Below are 20362 nucleotides of genomic sequence, written 5' to 3'. Positions count from 1 at the left end.
TTTCTAAATTTATGGTGTGCAAATCGGTCCTAAGACTTTTAATTAAGTACCCCAATGTCTTTTATGTTTCTTTTAATGGACAGAAAATGACTTTTGCTCAAGCTGACTTTCATTGTACAGTGTTATGCATTTTTCATCTGATGTGGGGGAAAAAAATCAATTATTTTAAGAGTTCTGTTCTTCTGGCAGTTCATTTAAGTGAATTCTTACTGTGTTAAATGATCATCAGTATTTTCTTTCTACATAGCAACTCTTGTAAAAGTATTGTAATGCACACAAAGAAGTGTAATTTGCCATCACGTACAGAACATTAGTCTTATGCCTTTTATGGACTCATGAACCTCTCTGTTTCAGCCACAGTGCTTTAATTTCAGTTTGGGTAAAATTTTGGGGGAAATGAAAATGAAAGATTATGTAATAGGGAAGTGCTCACCGATTTGAAGATATATTTTATTTATTGCAGCTAAAAGGCTGTAATTCCGATGAGCCCATTTGTCTCACTGTAATTCTAACAAGTCCAGTGGAATAAATGATGGATTGCCTCCGTGTGATCTCAGAATCAAGTCTGCAATTGTTACAATGTGCTTTGCACTGTGCAGAATTGTTTGTGTTGAAAGTCACACCCACCTGTATAATAAGACTTCATGGAAAAGGTGAACCTGACTTTGTTGATACTGAATTATGTTTTTGACAGGCATATGAAAAAAGAAATAATTTGACCTTTTGCTTAAGATTATGAATTTTATCTTCCAAAGCTGTAGAAAAAAGTAACTCCTTCACCCTTATCTCAAAACTCCAGGTTTCCTTCAGTCCAGGGGCTGTTTCTAATGGTTGCTTTCACCAAATCCTATGGTTTTGGATATTTGTGCTGAGGAGAGGGTCTACAATTGTGAGTAAAAAAGTTCCTAGAACAACTGCATTCTCTTTCATCTGTCTCCACAACTACAAGATGAGAAAGGCGATTGCTGAAGTGACAAATTCAGCAGATTACAGTCGGTTTTAAGCATATTTGTGTGTAAAGTAAACTTCCAGCATAGAAAAGAGTGGTAACACATCTCAAGTATAAATTCACTGGTTTTCCACCCTACTAACAATCCTTGTATTATTATTAAACTTTGTATTTGTAGCAATTAAGGTACTAAAAGGCATTTTATTTCAAGTTAGCCTATTTAAAGCTGTTTAAAGCAGTCTCTCAGACATCAAAATTGGTTGAACACATAAGTTTTTAATATAATGTACTTCCAGGGTAATGTTTTCAGAACTTTGAGTCACACTTCCTGATACTAATTTTCTATGAATGGTCACAAACTATTGGAGATGTCATGTGCACAAGAAGCAGTCTCCTTAGAACAGAAGTACAGTTTCATAGGTTGAAATTTGCTGGGTAGGGGGTTTGTTGGTGTTTGGGGTTTTGGGGGCCTTGTTTGCTGTTTGGTGTTATTTTCAAGATGTAGAACTGATTTAAGTATGCTGCAGGTCCTTTCAGGTTTAATTTTACAGTGTTTACATTGGAGCAGCTCAGGAAGGAATGGATGTCCAAGGGTGCAGGCTCAAGAGGTCTGATGATTCATAGAGAGATGGGGTCAAATATTCTTCTCCCACTGATTCATACCTCCTCTTTCATGGCAACTGATGGGGTGGCATGTCCAGAGTTGAGGGCCTGGTACCTCAGTTTAAATCATTATTGATTTCAGTTTACGCAAGCATCCCTGTCTGTGAACTGCTGCGGCTGAGGGCTCTGATTCACAATCTCTGTCAGACTTGAAATAGGTGGCTAAAGAGATTTCTGAGCACAACAGCCTCTTCAGCACTGGCATCTAACTCCATGCAAATTGGGAATCCGATCCTGGAATACTTTGATACCCATTTGTGAATAATTATTCTGTTTTGTTCTGCTGGGTATTTGTATGCTTGAGTGGGAACAGCATAAAACAGAAATAATACAAGTTGAAAAACACTCAAAGATTCTGGGAGTGCATAAAACCTTTATCTTATGGGGAAAAGGGAGTTAAAAACCCATTCAAATGGGTGACCATATCAAGAAATGGCAATCATGTATTTTAAAATTTCTGTGTTAGAAATGGTTGTAATGGGAGAAATTTACAGGAGAAAATATATTTTTAAGGAAGATCAGAACCTTTCCTCTGGTACAAGTTCTTAAGGTCAAGAACATTTGTCTTTCAGTGGAAAAAGATACAAACAATATTTGAAAAACTAGATGTTCAAATGTAAAAGAAAGTGTGTGTGTCTGTTGGGGGGGGATTATATGCACAAAGAAGTCTCCTATTGAGATGAGTTAGTCAAGGATCCATCAAAATATGAGCTGTGATGATCTAACCTGTCTATAAACCCATATACAGGTGAAATAACTAAATGGCAGCAGCTTGCCAAGCCTCTGATTCATCCGTAGATTAGGTAGACTATAGACCCTTACATTTTATGCAAAGCTTGTGAATATCTTCTAGTCTGAACTGGGGCTTCAAAGGGGAGTTTGTTTGATTTGTTATTCCTCCATAAAAACACCCCACATTGCTAGCTGCCCGGAATTCATGTGTCTTCTAAACCACAAGCATGCAAACAAAGCAAAGCCCATCTTGCAATTTTCCTGTACTCCTCACAAATAGGAAAAGTGCCATATTTCAGTGCTAATGGTTCTTAGATGGCTCTTTTTAACTCTGGTTCTTGGCATCTTTAGGCAGCTATTGAAGATGTTTCTCTATTCTTTAACTACATAGAATGAATTTGCAACCTGACCAACCACTCTTAATCATCTCCCTGTGATGGCTGGTGCATGTGAGCAGGCAAGAAGTCAGTTATACCTCAGACTTCTATTTCCTCCCTTGCTTCTCCTTCACTCTAGAGTTAGACTATTTCTCATTTCCCAAAAATTGCTCTGTTTGAAATCCTGCAGCAGAGGATTGAGTCTATAAATTATTTGGGGGTTTTTCAGGTCTACAAGAGGTGAGAGGCAGTGGTTGAAAGTGCAGTAAGACTTAAGCAAAGCTGCCTAATGGCAAATATAGCTGGGATAGACAGACTGTGACATCTCCATCTTAAATGCTGTTAGCAATAGTTTAGACATATATCTGTCAGCAATGTCATCTGATATGGAATGAAGAGATGGACGAGGTGGTCTTTAGGAAGATCCTGACTTGTCCTGCCCCAGGAAATGGGGTCAGGAAGAGCGTGAAACAGGGATATGGCAGAACCAGGAACAGAGTAGGCTGCATGAGGATGAGTATTGCTGATAATTCAACTGTGCAATGTACCTGTACAAAATATTAGTTGAGCACTATGTATTTTTATGGCCATATTTTTGTCCTAGTATCTCTAAGTCAGTCATCATTAGGGATGGGGTGAGAAGATGCAATTTATTTCAGTCTTGTAATGCAAGTATTTTATGTGCAAGCGCAACCTGCTCTTACCACATTTGGAACCTGTTACTGCAGTTCATTTGGAGGTATCCGTGACCCTCTGGAATGGGCTAGTGACTTTCTGCTTTTTTAATGATATCTTGACCTGCTTCAGACTTACATTTTATTTATGGATTTATTTCAAAGTGCTGGTTTTGATATACAAAACTCTTTTGGGATTGGATCCCATATGTCTCTGAAATTACCTGTCTTCTGTGTTTTGCTTCAAGAGTTCAAATTACCTAGAAATTTTTGAGTTAAGGTGCCTTAAGCCCTACACCATAGGACAAGGCCTTCATGGTAGGTTATATTTGGCTGTGTAATACTTTTCCTCGGTGCATGTTGCCCTTCTGGATGCAAGGAGGGGGGGTTCCGCAAAGCACAAAGCAAGAATAGAAGAGATATGTTTTCTGTTAGTCTGATTGACCTAAAGCCTGCTTTCATGTTAGAGTAATCTAGACAGCTGTTTTTGTTAGGTTTTTACATTTTATTGTAAACACATTCAAAAAACATTCCATGTGACTCATTAAGTAAATAGGAGTAAATGGACTAACCAAAGAAATAGAATAGCCATGTAGTAGGCAGCAGTACACTGGCTCATAGAGTTTCTAAGAGTTTTGAAATCTGTCTTTGCATCTTTAACTGGACATTTAAATATAACCCTTTTTTTGTGGACAATCAATAAGGTATTGACAGCAGTATGTGTTAGACCATGCAGAAGCCAACCAGCATTATATGTGATAGTTGTTCACGGATTTGTTTCAGTTGCTTGAGTTACTAAATGGAGCCAATTTACCCTTGGCTAAAAGTCTCATCCACCCTGCAGAAGGTGACTCCTCCATGCTGGAACTGGAGGTCTCTGAAAACAACCAATGTAAGTACAACCCACACAGTATGCATAAGGCAATGTTTCTGTGAGAGTTGATTTATAATTTACCTATTCTAGCCCTAGGCAATGAGGAGGAAAGGCTCTTCATAGCAATGGGTTTTCATTATGGAAATAGCACAAAATTCTTGCTGATCAGTAACATTCTTTGGGTGTGTTTACTCAGAGTGGCACACTTTTCTGACACTGCCTTTTAGCTTCTTACTGCAGCTGCACTGGTTCCCAGGAACTGTTCCAAAGTGGGATAGCATTGGTTTAACTGGCTGTCTGGGGCAGTTCTGTGTACTGGTCTGTGGAGCCTGTGATGGCAGGCAAGAAGAACTAATGCGTTAACTACCGGCTCTAACATTGAAAAGGATTTGCTCAAGTGTCATCTTTTTTTAAAGGGGGGGGGACACCAAAAACTTCAGCTAAATTCATATGTCCTAGAGCTGTTATTATTTTATAACTATTTTAATCTCAGCACAGCACATTCCCTACGTTTTTCCTTGGGCAGTTTCTTATTGACTTCTTAACAATATGAGTTATTCTAAACAAGAACTGGGTCATATTTGCTTTTGCAGCTCTTCTGCATGTTATTCTTCAGGCTTGGGATATATGTGGAATCACAGGATCAGCTCGATTGGAAAGACCCATAAGATCATTAAGTCCAGCCATTCCCAAGCACTGCCAAGGCCACCACTAACCCGTGTCAGTGAGGGCCTTGTTTACATGGTTTGTGAACACTTCCAGGAACGGTGACTCCACACTGTCCTGAGCAGCCTGTTCCAATGCCTGAGCACCCTCTCAGTGAGGAAATTGTTCTAATCTCCAATTTAAACCTCCCCTGGTGCATCTTGAGGCCGTTTCCTCTTGTTCCCTCTCTTGTTCCTTGGGAGCAGCAACCAGCCCCCTGCTAGCTCCATCCTCCTGTCAGGCACTTGTAGGGAGAGATGGGGTCCTCCTTGAGCCTTCTCTTCTCCAGGCTAGACACCCCCAAGTCCCTTAGCTGTTCCCATCACACTTGTGCGCCAGGCCCTGCACCAGCTCCACTGCCCTTCTCTGGCCCTGCTCCAGCACCTCAGTGTCTCTCTTGTAGCAAGGGGCCCAGAACTGAGCACAGGATTCAAGGTGCAGCCTCACCAGTTGACAGCACAGGGGCACAATCACTGCCCTGGCGCTGCTGCCACATTGGTTCTGATACAGGACAGGATGCTGCTGGCCTTCTTGGCACCTGGGCATGCTGCTGGCACACCTGCTTGAATAAAAGTAGGAATTAGAAAAAATAAATATTGAAGCAGATTAAGGATTTCAGAATTTACTCTTCTTGAATATTCATACAGACTGCTGCACATTCACACACCTTGCTAATATATGGCCATTTTTTTCTCCTCTTTTTTTTTTATTAGTCCTGGCTCCTTTTGTTTGTGTATTCTCCTGAATTATGTTTTCTCTAAGATGCTAACATTATCAGACTTGAACAGTTAAACATCAGGAGAAAAATAGAATAAGTAAAATTAAAGAGATTAAAAAAAATCACCCTGCCTCTGCAGCTGGCAAGGACCCCTAAACAGCAGGACCAAGCTGTTCTGCTCTGTGTGGGAGGAATAACTTGATAGTTATCTCAGATTCAGCAAGACAGTTTAAGCCATTCCACCAAACTGCTTTGATGTAATAGCTCTTCATTACCTGGAAAATAAAGCTAGCAATCTTATGCACTGACTTCTGGTACATGTCAACCAGGCAGGCCGTTCACTGAAGGAGCAGGATAGAGCTGAGGAAGACTGGCAGAGACACTTGTTCTTCCCTTGCTCTTGCTGCTTCCCATGTGTCTGGAAATGGTCCAGATACATGCAAGAAACATCTGACCTCAAGATAACAATGAACACTTCAAAGTGACTATCTGTTCATTCATTTTGACTGTCATCATGGCCAAGGCATTGAGAAGATGACAAACCTGATCAGGACCATGCTGTGTGTGTTCTCTGAGGTGAGGCAAATGAGAAAGCTGTACAATTGTACTGACAACAGTGATAAACTTTGCTCCTCCCCTGCTAATACTATTGTGACTGAATAATGGAATTTATACCAAATTCATGCTCTCTTTAAAGACTCGGAATTGGACTGAAAATGCTATTTAACACTTAAATGTAGCCAAGTTCTGTTTTTTCCAACCAGATAATTCAAGGAAGATGAGGCCAATTGACTCTGAGGGTTAAAAAAAAGACTGTTCTCTCTGTGTTTGAGTTGTTTTGCTGCCCAGACTAGAAAAGCCCAGCTAAACTTTGTATAGTTTTATGACACTCTTAATGGTAGGCATGATAATTCAGGTCAAAACAATACAAGCACAGGAAAAGCACAGGAGCATCTTGGTAGTGGTTGATGAGAGAGCTCACAAAGTGAAAACTCAAGTTTAGGGGACCTAGGGTCACAACCTCAACTGCATAGCTTCTAGTAGCTGCTCTTGGTATGGTTAGTGTTTCTGAGCTTTCCTTGGCATGCTTGATGAGAGTATACAACTTCTTGTCCAAACATTAAATTGGCTGCTGCTAGGGAAACAATAGGGTAATACAAGTATTGCTCAAGGCCAGAACCCTAGATAGAGTAAATCAGCTCCCTGTATTTCAGTGACTAATACCATTGATTATCATCAGCTGAGAAGTAAGCCCTGAAAAGTATAAAACAATAGCGGATTAGAATGAGCAATCTATTTTCATATATGCAGAATGATTATGTCTCTACAGGGATGGGGCCAGGCAGAATTACAGTCAATTATCACTAGTTCCTTTTCACTGGAAAAAAAGAAAAAGAAATAAATGGTTACATCCACACATCTTTGTGCTTGTTTGTGTCAATATTAGGTTTAGCTTAAAACTAAGATACCCTGGAAATCAAAATGCTATCCACTTTCATTAACAATGCACCCTGTTTAGATCACTAAATTCTTATTTTTGTTTAATTGTCATCACATGCTTGATCTTTATTTTCCATGAAAAATCAGCCTTATTTACACTAATTTATGCTTCTCATACCAATTTTTTTAAGTTACACCTGCAGATTTTTATCTGCTTTCCCTCATCATAAAAGCCTTGGAATCAGCACTTTTCCATTCTCCCATGAAAAGTGACGTGGTCTTGCAATGGCATAAGTCATACGATCCGTCTCATTGATGCCTTAACCAGACACCAGAAGCAACAGCATAAAGCAAGTGCTGTTTTGGCAGCACTTTCCTGAAGTCCCCATGCAGATGCTCTGCGTGTTTCACAGTAGAATTAGTAACAGCAATCATTGTCAAAGACTGAAAATGTCCCTGCTCAGGACCGCTCCTGGAACTGAGCAATGACAAATCTGTTCCCTTCACTTGACACCGTAAGATGTCCATGCGCTGCAAAGCTGCGTGGTTCTGAGGCACTAAATCACATCATGGGAACAAGCAAAACTTGGCTGTGGTATCTGAGGCTTTCCCTGCCTGACATATTACACTGTCAGGCTTTACAAGGCGCAGTAGATCTCCACATTTGAACTCTGCTGCACACCCTGTACTTTCCCCTCTCACTCACTCTTCCTTTAATTTGTCAGATGAAGTTCTCTTTATTCAGAGTACATGTATTCCTGATCTGTACATAGAGAATTTAGTAAGAGTTCACTTAAAATGTGTGGCTTGAATAGATAAGCAGTCTTTCTGAAGAGCTCTTTGATGAATTTTAAAAAGTAGCACTGACTTGCACTGATCGAAATAAATATGCAATGCTTTCTTTCACCTGAAACAAAAATTGGCTCAATGACTGTTCATAGCTCCTAATAATGTCCTTAAAAGTACAGCTTTTAGGATACAATTAGATAACTTTCATAATAACAATTCAACATGAAATTTCTTAGCCACAGCTAGGGGACACATTTATTTTATAGTAACTATAGGTATTTATCAATGTTCTTCTTAGAGAATACAGCTAAACTGAACAGTTGATTTTTAGTGCAACACTATTTTGTCAAACCTAACTGCAAATCCAAGAGTGTCTGTTAGTTGCTTTCTGTTTTCAGCTCAGAACAGTATTAATTTATAAAAATGGCTTATAAACCAGTTTGCATTGTGAAAAGAACAGTGTTCAGAGAATAAACCCAGGATTTTCCGGTGTGTCAGTGATCCCTTTAACACGTTTTAAATAACTACGTATTTTAGATGACTGTCCATTAAAAAACAGTGTGCGTCTTGCTGTTGCTTATATCAGTTTTGCTTCTTTGATTTATGGAAATCACCGTGAAATGGAAATGGCATCTCCACGATATTAGAAGCATTAAATATTTCAATATTTTGTTAACTGAACCTTGGTCTTATTTGGTGCAGGTTGTCAGTAAGTGACCAAAACTAAAAGTCTGTAAAAGACCACTAGCATAGATGGTTTGCATTGTTTTGGTCTAACCCAATGAAATTGGTACAAGTGAAGTGTGTGTGTGTGCGTGTGTGTGTCTGTGTGTGTGTGTGTGTGTATAGATAGATAGACACATATATATATATATTTATGAGTTATCTTTTGGTTCAGAGAGCTGTATTTCCTTTATATTTTTCTTTTTCTTCTGTCATATTGGAGCTAACCAAATGCAGGTATCCCAGGTTGGATGGGACTTTGAGCAACCTGGTCTAGTGAGAGGTGTCTTTCCCCATGGCAAGGGATTGGAACTGGATGAGCTTTAAGGTCTCTTCTAACCCAAATGATTCTATGATAAAATGGCAAAATGCAAGTTTAATTCATTATGAAGACAGTATGTTTAAGAATGGAAAAGTAATTGAATACATTCATCAGGATTTGACCATTTGACAGTAAAGTAATTTAATTTTACTAGTGAAATGAAGATGCCTTTTATGAATAATAGTATCAGCTTTTCTTTGCAGTCAGGAATCTTCCCCCTCCCACCTAAAAAGTAATAATTTTTAAAAGGTTGAATTTGGAATTATCTCTTTGGTACCAATTACACAAATCAGAAGAGGAGGAGCTGAGAAACCCACCTCTGTCTTAGAAAACCTTAATCTGATAAAGACTTGTGGAAAAAGTATGTACATGTTTGCTGTCATTGAGCTGAATGGCTATCATCTGCTATTCAGTCAAGATTCCAGCCCAGGTTCTTTGAGTTGCCTCATGTCACCAGTAGGTTTGTTGTTATCCATGAGATCCTTCACCTTTTCCCCCTATGCCTGTTCATGAAAGCCTGATAACTATGATAAACCAGAATGTTTTGTCTTGCTCCCTTGGACAAGATTAGAAAGGTCTAATTTGCAGATATCTTTTACCTTTATTACTTCTCCTTTGTGGTTGCAGTATTCTTCTGTCTTTAGGGTTCTTAGCAAGAAATTTCAGCAAAATGTTAGCACTAAACAAAACAAAAGGTGCTAGAGTTAAGAAAATTAATTTAAAAGAACAGAAAAAAAACACTAAATGTCTGTAAATTTACTCCTCTTAAAGTCTTAACTGGATAAGTCATTCTCAGTTTTTTTTTAAAAGGGCAAAATAATGAGGAACACATACAGCACGATGATAATTCTGCTCTTTAATCAAATTTCAAGCATCCCCTGCTGAGCACTATGAGCTCCTTCCCACAGTTAGAGGTCCCTATAAAGCCTTGCCAGGGAGAGCCAAAACTGACACGCCTCTCACCTGGGATTTTCATATGGGAAGGCTCAGAATCTGTATTTCTAATGACATGGTCACCATTAGGATTACTAGCTAGGCACAGTGAAAATGTTCAGTCACAGAACACAGTCACTTGATCTCACCACTGAACCTGGAGAAGGGGATCTGAGATTTCAGTACACTTGAAGTTCAATTTCGCCTTTAGAGGAGACCAATAAACTGTGTAAAGCTTAGATTGCATATTACGAAACATTTCTTCACTGAAAGGGTTGTCAAGCACTGGAACAGGCTACCCAGGGAAGTGGTTGAATCACCATCCCTGGAGGTATTTGAAACACTGTCTACCCCAGACACCACAAAGGGTCTCTTAGCAATTAAAAATCACTTGCCACCACCTCTGAAATCCAACCAACCTTGGGACTATGTCTCCCAATGGTTGTCCTGAGCCTTTCTTTGTTGTGACTGTTGCTATCTGATAAGGTCTTATTACTACCTGTTTCAGAGTGTCACTTGTCCCTAACAGGTGACCATGTATTCCCAATGGAGGGCCTATGTCTTGCAAAATCTTTGATCTGAGTTTGGCCTATACAAATTATTCCACAAGATTACTTTGTCTGGTCAGGCTTTTTTGTGTAGCTTATTATTCCAGGCTTTTACTATGTTAAGTCCTAGGATAAACCAGAAACATTTAGGAAGTGTCAGCACTGGCATTTACACACCTACTCACTAATTCTAGTTAATTGGTGATCAGTTAACTAGAGGACACACACTAAGTCAACACTTACTATGACTTTCCAGAAGTGTTCTTTGTTGCTCTTTCTTCCCCAACTCTTGGATTTCAGCAGGGAACTGAGTTAGAATTCTCAAATAAGCTCAGCTGTAGCCCATCTTTGATATTTTTATCTCTTTCTCCCAGTCAAATATTAAGAAAAGGATTTTTTTTTTCCTGTGTCAGACCAGCTGAATCAATGTACTGTATCATGGAGAACATATTTTAAAACATAAGAGAACTTCCCTTTCTATGGAAGTAAGTTAAAAGCTCACTTTTGTTACTTGTCATTAATAATTTCCCACTTGAAATGATTGTATACTTCTTTAGCTTGAGATGGTGTTGAAATCAGCCTCTTCTGTGTTGTTCTCATGACTTTTTACTAAAATAATAAATGCCAGATGCACAGTATATATTTGCATTTGTTATGGTTGGGTATTAAAAGAGAGTTGCAATTAGGAGATCGTGCAAGTGTTAGGGTTATACGTAAGATCCAAAATTAAAATGAGGTTTCAGAAACTAGTCCAAACTCTCCAGTTTTAATGCTTACCACGGGTTCTCCTCTCATAATAAAACCCAGGCTATACTCTCTTGCACAGTCTTCCTGGCAGTGGGTTTCAACAGCACTTCAGCAGTGGAGGACTGGATCATATCCCATTTTGCAGAAGATGAAAACAAGGTGCAGAAAATCATATTATTTTTCCCCAAGGTCATCTGTTAGTGGAGGCGCAAAGACAAACTCATTATCACTCTCATGAAGTATCACGATACATTTCTCAGAATTCCCAGTGTTGGCTTTTCTTTTGTTAGTTATGAAGAAATTCTTAGTAACAGCAGTTTGTGTGAAGCATTTTTCCTTTTTGATAGTAGAATGTAACCATTGCTTAATCCTCTTTGTTCTTTATAAAGTAATTGTTTAAACCACAGGCATAGATCAGGTACAGAGGGAAAGTCCCCGCAGTTTTAGATCACTGGCAAGGATATGGGATGTACTGCATATTTCACTTGCTGTATATCATTGAAAACACAGAGGACTTCACAGCAGAAGTGTACGTTTTAGGTTTGCACACATTTGTGAGAATGTTAATACCATGTTGTGGGAATAGCACTGAGTTCCCTGTTATCATGCAAGCAATTGCTAACTGTGGACCTCTGACTTTGTAATTTGTTCTTTATGGACTAGCCTGCAGCCAATAAGCAAAATCAATAGTCTTTGCTGAAAAGTAAGCAAGTGCCAGTGTGTTATGTGACAGGTGAAGATACATGTGCTTACCAGGGGTCAGAGGGCCACATCAAATTTCTCTCTGACTTCTTTTCAAAAAGCTAAATCCATTTAGGGAGCATTCGTCATTGGAAAATGTTGCAGTGGGGAATTAGACAGGCTTCTGCTCTTCTTTTCTCATTTAACGATGTTTGTTTTCAACAGTCTGTTCAATAATGTCACTGAGAAGAAATTATGTGAGAAGAATAAAGTGCTTATAGTCTATTTATTTATTCATTCATTTCTGTAGAATAACACTAGCTGTTGCGTTCTCATGTTTATTAATGCTATTGTGGCAGTCCAAATATTTGTTTGTTCTCATTTTCCTTTGGAAAAAAGGTGTGGAACAGATTACTTACTGTTTAAGCCTAAGGTGAAGGTTACACATCTCCTAGCATCTTACCCATTCTGTAAGCTTTTGTTTCGTACCCTCAAATGCAGCATCTAACTATATGCCATAATTCTAATACTACACAGTGTTTTGGAAGTCTCTTCCAAGTGGAATGACCAGGATTGAGGCCATTCAGAAGTCTGCTAGAAAATACAACACCAGCAGCCTAAACGTGTGCCGCTAGCCTGTGATAAAACAGGCTGTTTGTGGTGAATGCAACTGGTGCAGTTCCCTCTTTTGCATCAAATGCTGAATGTATTTCAGTGTTCTGAGGTCTACAGAAATCACTGTTCAAACCAGCCCTCATCTCTCAACGTAGCAGGCTATAATGAGAGACAGAAAAGGAAAGTGAGAAACCCAGCAGAGGAGTTTTATCTGAAATCCTGAAGTGGCTTAAGCTCATAAGCTACCAAAGAAAAGGTCTTTCAGTATTTGGAAGTTAAAGTGTTGTTACGAAAACTTTCAGTCTAATAGCAAAAATGATAGAAGGCATAATGCCATTGTTTGCTTCTTATTGAATGTAGTTGCTTCATTTAATAGCCTGGACTGCTGCCATCGTACCATCATATACACATGTGCAGGAAAAACAAACAGTTAACACACAGGTTCAATCAGATTAAAGGTTCCCTGTGTGAGAGCTGAATACCAAAAACCAGATTGGTGTGTTAGATTTCTCTTGTGTCCTGTTTGATTTTAACATGCATAATAAATGTCTCTTAATTTTGCTACCTAGCTTTCTACATAGCTGGGGTTTCTTTTGCTGCTGACTGCACAAATCATTACCATAATACTTTCTCTCAGTTGAGCACTGCTTTTGAAGATGCTGAATGACACTTGATGCTTCCAGAAAGCTGTACCTGAAACCCTTCAATCTGGGTACTGCCATGCTTCATGCTACTCCTTGATCACATTTTCAGGATTCACAGGCTGCTTTTGACACCGTGTTATATCTAGTGAATGTTCCAGTGTTCAGTAAGACAAATTTCTGAAGTGATTCACAGGCCCCCTCAGCCACCAACAGTAAGAAATGAGGAAAGCTCATTTTCATCATCTTCAAATAAGACTGTTGCCATCTTAGCCTTTAGCTACAAAACATTAAAATAACACATTTAGCTAGAAAACCTTTAAGCTCCACAGACTTCTATATCACTGAATTAAGCTACTGCAGGATCATCTTTTTCCTACACTGTTTCAGTTTGTCTAGAAATAGTTCTCTTCTTGACATGAATTCCAAGGCAAATGCTGGTAGGCAACTGGGAGAAGAAAAAAAAAGGCAGTATCCGGATCGTGTAGTTGATTCTATCTCAGGGAATGGGTCTGTGAGCAGACTACAAACCAACCCAGAACCTGCTTTTCCATCTAAGGGGGTGTAAAAATAAATTTATAATGGAATTTTATAATTTGTGAAATGAAAAGATAAACATTTCAATCCTCTGCTTCCCTTCATAGCGTAACACAGTTGCTGTTCTGCGGTGACAAGATGAGATAAAACTAAAGTGACTGGAGACATCCCCTGAGCTCGAGGCTGCAGAGGGTTGAGGTTAAGCTTGAGGTTTGCCTGCTCAGATCCTTTTCTTTATTTTTTTATTGGGCCTTAAACCTTTCCCACACTGAATAAACACACTTTTATAGGGTTTTTCTTCACAATTGGAAAGGTTTGTAGCCTTATATGAAAAACTCTTCTTGCTGATTCAGACTAAGTAAATGCTTCTTTGTTGCTACTAGTCCCTCTGTCCCCAAGGGCTACAGTCCCTTGAATACTGCCACATGCCAGTGCTTGGCCCTGCTCCCTTGCTGGGCTTACATTGAAGCTTTGGGTCTAAACTGATTTGAACTTCATATCCTGGATCTGGTTTTGGTCACTTGAATATATCTATTGATCTTATTGTGTGATGCTCTGGTCTGTGCTGCTACATCTTTCCAGCTCTCATTATTGCTTTGCTACCGCACCATCATGTTTGGGTAGATGCAGCATTCAGAATTAAATAGAGTCTAGTTTAACCAGAAGTCTCTTTCTTTTAACTTCCCCAGAACCCTATCATTTATTATCTTGTCTTTTTCTTGCTTTTTAGTCTTGCAAATATCAAAAGAAGTTATCAGCAAAATTAGTCTGGTGCTTGTCTCTTCCTATTTCATCACCAACACACAATGTATACCATTTACAATAACAACCCCTATCACTTTTGTGATGGCCCTGCTATGCATTTGGTGTGACACATGCAAAAGGAGAGCAGTGGAAGAGGCCAGCAGCTCATGTTCTAATAGATAACAAAAGTTTGAACATGCATCCTTCTTGGCAGCAGTCTCCAAAACTGTGATCTTTTGAGATTTTAATTTTGAGGGCTATCCAGATCATGTCACCGAAATATCTCCTTTCTACCCAGCTCATCAGGTGCAAGATGATGTTCTTTTTTTCAGTATCTTCATTCTGGGCACATTTGAATCAAACCAAGTCTTCCTTAGAGGAATACTTCATTGCAGTTTTGTTATCCTTTCTTTCTCAGTGTGTCACTGTGCAAAATGTCATGGGTTGTATGTGCTTGCAAGATCAACTACAGAAAATGTATCTTATTCTTAAATTAAGCCTTGTTCTGGAAGGGGATCAAATTAACCTGTCTAGAAATCAACAGCATCTGTTTGAGAACAAATCATCTTCCATATTCTTACCTATTGTTGTCCTTCATTTACATTTGCCAGTTTGCTTTCCTTTAAGCCACCTTAAAGAATAATTGATATTTTCCTATTTTGTTAATGGTACTGCATCATATATTTATGTCACACTTTTCATTATTTCTCTCCTTTTCAAAATTACTGTGAGGATTACATGCTTTATACACTTGTTTTTTGTAGTGCGTGGAATTGTGATAAATGATAATGCTAAGATGATAATGATAACAAAATATCATTCTTATCTATATAAAGCCTAGAGAAGAACAGAGGCAAATTCTAAAATAGTTTACACAACTGATTCTTACCTTAATAATTTAGAAATAGTTTACAGAAATAGTGGAAAATCAGGGACTTGCAATGTTTCTGTGATCAGTGTCTATCCACTACATAAAATTATTCCCGCTGAACTTAGTGGATTTTGGAAAAGGGTCTTGGAGTGGCAGAATGGAAACTAGAATGAGACCTATGATCAATAAAAATTCAGGAGACCATGCTTAATTGTTTCTTAACTGTTTTGTTAAAGCTTTCTTTTCTGGCAATCATAAATGGGACAAATTTATTCAATTAATTTTGCTTTTTCAGTTTCTAATAGTAAGTAACAGGCTGATGATTCATTATTCGAGATTCCTCCTAGAGCAAGTGCTGCAGCTAATACCTTTATTCATATACAGAACACACTTTGAATCATATTTTAGCCAAAGCAGGCCTCTGGCTTACAGTTCTTCACTGGTAGTTCATTACAAATGCTTATTATTCAACACTCCTTTGTAATGGGATATCCACCACTCTGCTATTGGTGACCATAAATATTCCTACTGATATAACCATTCTAACTGATTCTTAAGCCTAAGAATGTCTGTGGGTATACACTGGAAAAGCTTACTTTGCTTTAAGGTGCCTATTTTACAGTGCTTTCTACCAGGAAAAAAGGTTTTTGAAACTGTCTATGATAAAGGGAGGTCTACATGATTAGGGTGCAATTCAAGTCAATTGACTTCAGAAAAAATGAACTCATGTATTAGGTTGTCTTTGCATAAATAACTTTTCTTTACAGAAAAAATGAGATTAGGCTGCCAATTGGATCAAAAATACTTTAAAATGGATTATAATTCAAGTAGATTTCCAGTGTTAAAAAGAATGAAATGACTAGTAGTGAACAAGGTTCTCCTAATAAGAAGTGTTATGTCTGACAAGCTCTCTGGATAAGTTCTACTGCTTTCTGCAAAGCAGCAATATTCACTTCATTTTTTATCTCTAAACAGGCTGAAAAAAGGGTATCAATGTTACTTAGCTGCAATGCAAATAAATATTCATAACGATGGCACATGCATAGCTAATTGAACAGGTTTTGTTAATTTTATACTAGATATTCATGGACATGTGCCTTTTTCTATAATGAAAATACTGCCTAAGGCTAGCTTTGTTTTTCTTGTCAAGAACAATTTATGTGCTTTCATTTAAATGAATATAAACTTCTATTCTCATGACAAAGTAATTCACCATTAATTTGGGTAAAGAATTTCTTTATTCTCTTTGTGGTGCTTTTTTATTGGAAAAGAAAAACCTAAATGTATCTCAGAAATTTTCTCTATGCATTCTGTGTAATTTCTGTAATAACAGACATGAATGTGCAGGGATTTTAGTGGTTACTTGCTAGCTAAATATGGGAAACAGGCATATAAGATTTTATTCAAAATTAATCTGAAAAGATCTTTCTTGAAACAAAAGATTCCTTCATGGTGTTTTAAATTTTGCACACACAATTTAGGAATATATACAATAAAAACACTGCCCTTTTCTTTATTTCCTTTTTTAATTCTTGCTTTATTATTTCTAGTCAAAATTCTGGTCCTCAAGAATGTTTTGAAAGGTGAAGAGAGCTAAAGTAAGGTAAAGGCAGATATGACAAATGTAACTGAAAAAACATAACATGGATGGAGATATTAGCCACTGCGAAACAGATGAGGATTTTTAGCTCCCCTTTGTCAGGTAGCAAAGTATATATTCCTTCTTCCATGGGACTCTTATTTCCTCCTTTTCTTATCTGTTTATATCTTCTTCTCATTTAAATTTCAGTGATGTTATTTAGAGGTAACAAATGGTGCTAAGCACTGATTTAACTAATGAATTAATCCAGATGGCAAATTAAGGCTGTCTAGTAAATAGAATATAACTCTTTCTATTAGAACAGTGAACCTGAGGCTACTCTGCTGCCTGCAACATCTAGGTTGTTGGCTACACTATAATTGTTTCACAAAGTGCCTAAATTGCAGTTCTTGGAAATGATTTTTTAATCAAATGCTGATATACACCATACAGTTCAAGCACTTAAGGGGGAAAAAGGGAAATATAGAAAAAGCAGGTAAACATTGTTACTGGAAATAGTGGATCCAAGGCTATATAGTAAGGAACTTCTTGACATGATTTAAAAATCCTTTCAGTGTTATAAATTAGTACTTTAAAAAATCACATATTTGGCTTTCAGGAGTGATAAGGTCGATATAGTGTTTTTTCAGGTAATTATAACGCAAGGCATTATATATTCTCATGCAGACTGTAGTGACTCCTCATTGTGTTCTGTTTGATTTGGGAGCCTTTTTCTAACCATAAGAAATTAGTTAATGGTGAAATCTGTTCAATCACAGCCATATCACTCTGAGTGAGGGAGGTGACATGCTCTTTGCGATGCACAGCCTTACCTCATGCTGGATTTGAGATGGTGTCTCAGAGTAAACAAGCTACCTTTGTTCTTCTGCTACTGACATCATTTAGACCATTCAGACATTAATTACTTTGGAAAGCTAGAAAGGGAGAGGTTTTCCCATTGGGAAGGGGCTATCTAATGTGATTGGTATCGCCCATGGCTTGTGTTGCTTTTCCTTAAATTTCGGATAAGCTATTTTAGGTTAAACATACACTGCATCCTGAAAACCTGCAGCGTCTGCAAACATCTGAGTGTACAGTATTTAAGTATGGTACTGAGTTTAGGAGGAGAAAAATGATTAAGACCAAATTGGGGTAGATTTTGGGATGCCAAATCTTTAGAAAAGCTCTTTGATCTGGAGAAAAATGACTGACTTGCTTGTGACCTGCTATTTTTCTTACAAAACCAAAACCAAATCTGGATGGAAGGTAGCACAAAAAACTCTCCCTGAAAAGAACAATAAGAAAATCAGAAGATTGTTATCAAATTAATTTAAGAAAAAGACATTTAATTTTTGACTTGGCACTTAACTACTTTTCAAACCATATTTACAGGGATTTTTTTTTTCCATGTAAAGTCATTGTAGATAGAAAGTGGGATTTTAAATAATTCTTAAAGATCATTATCCACCCATGCAGGAGTAATATGGTTTGAAAAATAAAACCCAACAATACTTAAAACACTGAAAGGTTTCTGTTTCTTTCTTTTGGGGGTTAGTTTGTTGGGAGGGGGGGTGGAATTTGTTTCAGTTTGGTTTTTTTCCTTGTTTCAATATAAGCAGATGCAGCAGAACTTCCTAAGTAGTTTTAAAAATGAGAGGATTCTCTAAATGCTGCTGACTTGTGAAGTGAGAAGGTGACCTGGAGGGAATTAGATGTAAACTACAATGAATGATTGAAGCATCTTCACATTTCTGTTCCTTTCCCATTCTCGTTCGTACACTGCTTTGACAATGTCTCTAATCCTGAGAATGACTTTTGGCTGCTGTACCCTGAATGTCACCACATCCCTTCACCCACGGGGGTTTTCTTGTTTGGTTGGGTTTTGTTTTGTGTTTTTAACATTTCCTGTTGTGCCCAGGTTTTTTAACTTCATTTTTTCATAGTAAAATATATTCCTTCCTGGGTTTAGCTTTATCTTTTTACCAATCCATAGCTTAACAGACCTGGGACCTGCATGAGGTGGCTGGAATATACCCTGAGTCACCATGGGCCATCCAGGCAAGGTCTGAACCAGCAGCAAGCATTCTCAGTGCCTCCAGCCAAGAGCAGCCCTGCCATGGGAGCCAGCTCCAGTTAGGGACAGCAGCAAAGAGAACCCTTCTCATGGCCAACATTTCCTCCCGAAAGTTTCACCCACCCAATAGAAAACTGTGCAGGTGCCAGTTGTGTAATAGTGCCACCTGGTGATTTTTAACATCACCAGTGGGACCTTTAGAGTGTTCGGCCACCTTCAGCTTCGTGTTCACAGGAGTTGACTTTATGCAGAAGTGTTTGGGTCCCTGCAGGATGCTCTTGGAAATACTGACTCGTTTGTTTTCCATGTAAACATCAATTCGTTCTCCTACTCTTACCCAGTATTGTCCTTTGTGTCTTTTGGCTTCCAGTCTAGCAAGTGGTATAATTGCACTGGACTAATTGTATTTAGATGGGTAGTTAAACAAACACAGAAACAAGCAGAAAAAGGGGCTGATTCAGCTTCTTCAAGGCCAGATCATGCCCTGAAGATCTCCAGGAAAGCTGAATGCTCTGTAAATAATGGCAGGTTGTGATAAGAAACAATAACTCTGTAAAATCCTTAATTGAGTCAGATTTCATGGCATTGCTCTGCTCTGTGTATGCTTACAGAGGTAAATCTGTAAGTATTCCACAAGAATTACTACATTTTCAGACTAGTGAAGGGATATTAGCAAAGTGAGAATGTATACTTCTTCTAAATCAATGGTCATATTTCTCAATTCAAGTTGCTGAACTGTCCAGACTGTCTAAAACAATACAGATTTTTACCATATATAGTGTATAAAATCATGTTTTGTAGCTTAATGTAAAACAAAAACCTTATCAGTAAACCCTCTTCTGATGTTGCTTCATCTTATTGCCTGCCCAAACTATTCCTGTAAAAGCTATTTAAATGATGCTTGAGAGAGACACTGTATGTTTGGCAGAGAAGCCTTTTACTATCAGCAAGCAGAAATGTATTTTTGTGTAATGTATTGGGAAAACATTCTGCATAGAGCAAATGCAGGAAAGTCTCATATTATACAGGATAAAAAGTTGAATCAGTGTACACTGCTGCATCCTTTGCTAAAAGAAGTGTTGCAATCAGTTGTTGACCTTGCTAATAGCTGAGAACTGAATTTGATTCTTCCTGTAGCTACTCTCTTCCACAGAATCAAGCATATTGTGAAGAAGCAGATTTGCAAATGGATTACATCCTTTTTGTTATAATGCACTGGGTGGTTTTAGTTTTACTTATTGTGTGGTTCCATGCAGTAACAAAACCTGTAGATCCTCTGACATTCCTGTCATTGGATATGCAAGATCTGAAGTAGGAATCTTATAAAGATGTATTTTTATTGTGCTTTTAATATTCCCAGATTTCACTACTATTAATATTTCTTAAAAGGGAAAGCAATATTGAAGCCATATATGGAAAGCCATAC

The 20362-nt window shown here is 38.1% G+C and overlaps 1 long non-coding RNA gene across 1 annotated transcript in view; it reads right to left on the bottom strand.

The window, feature by feature from the left end:
* Positions 1-20362, bottom strand: part of LOC133209772 (uncharacterized) — a 70001-nt gene that overhangs the window by 3581 nt on the left and 46058 nt on the right. Inside the window, exon 6 of the long non-coding RNA XR_009724759.1 lies at positions 2820-2952. This is a non-coding gene — a long non-coding RNA (uncharacterized LOC133209772). The remainder of the gene's footprint in view (positions 1-2819; positions 2953-20362) is intronic.

The sequence above is a fragment of the Neopsephotus bourkii genome, unplaced genomic scaffold (assembly GCF_033783945.1).
Source record: "Neopsephotus bourkii isolate Nb327-2 ecotype Australia unplaced genomic scaffold, CSIRO-AGI_Nbou_v1 NB_360, whole genome shotgun sequence".
In the NCBI taxonomy this organism is placed as follows: Eukaryota; Metazoa; Chordata; class Aves; order Psittaciformes; family Psittacidae; genus Neopsephotus; species Neopsephotus bourkii.
This window is presented reverse-complemented; position numbering and strand designations above follow the sequence as displayed.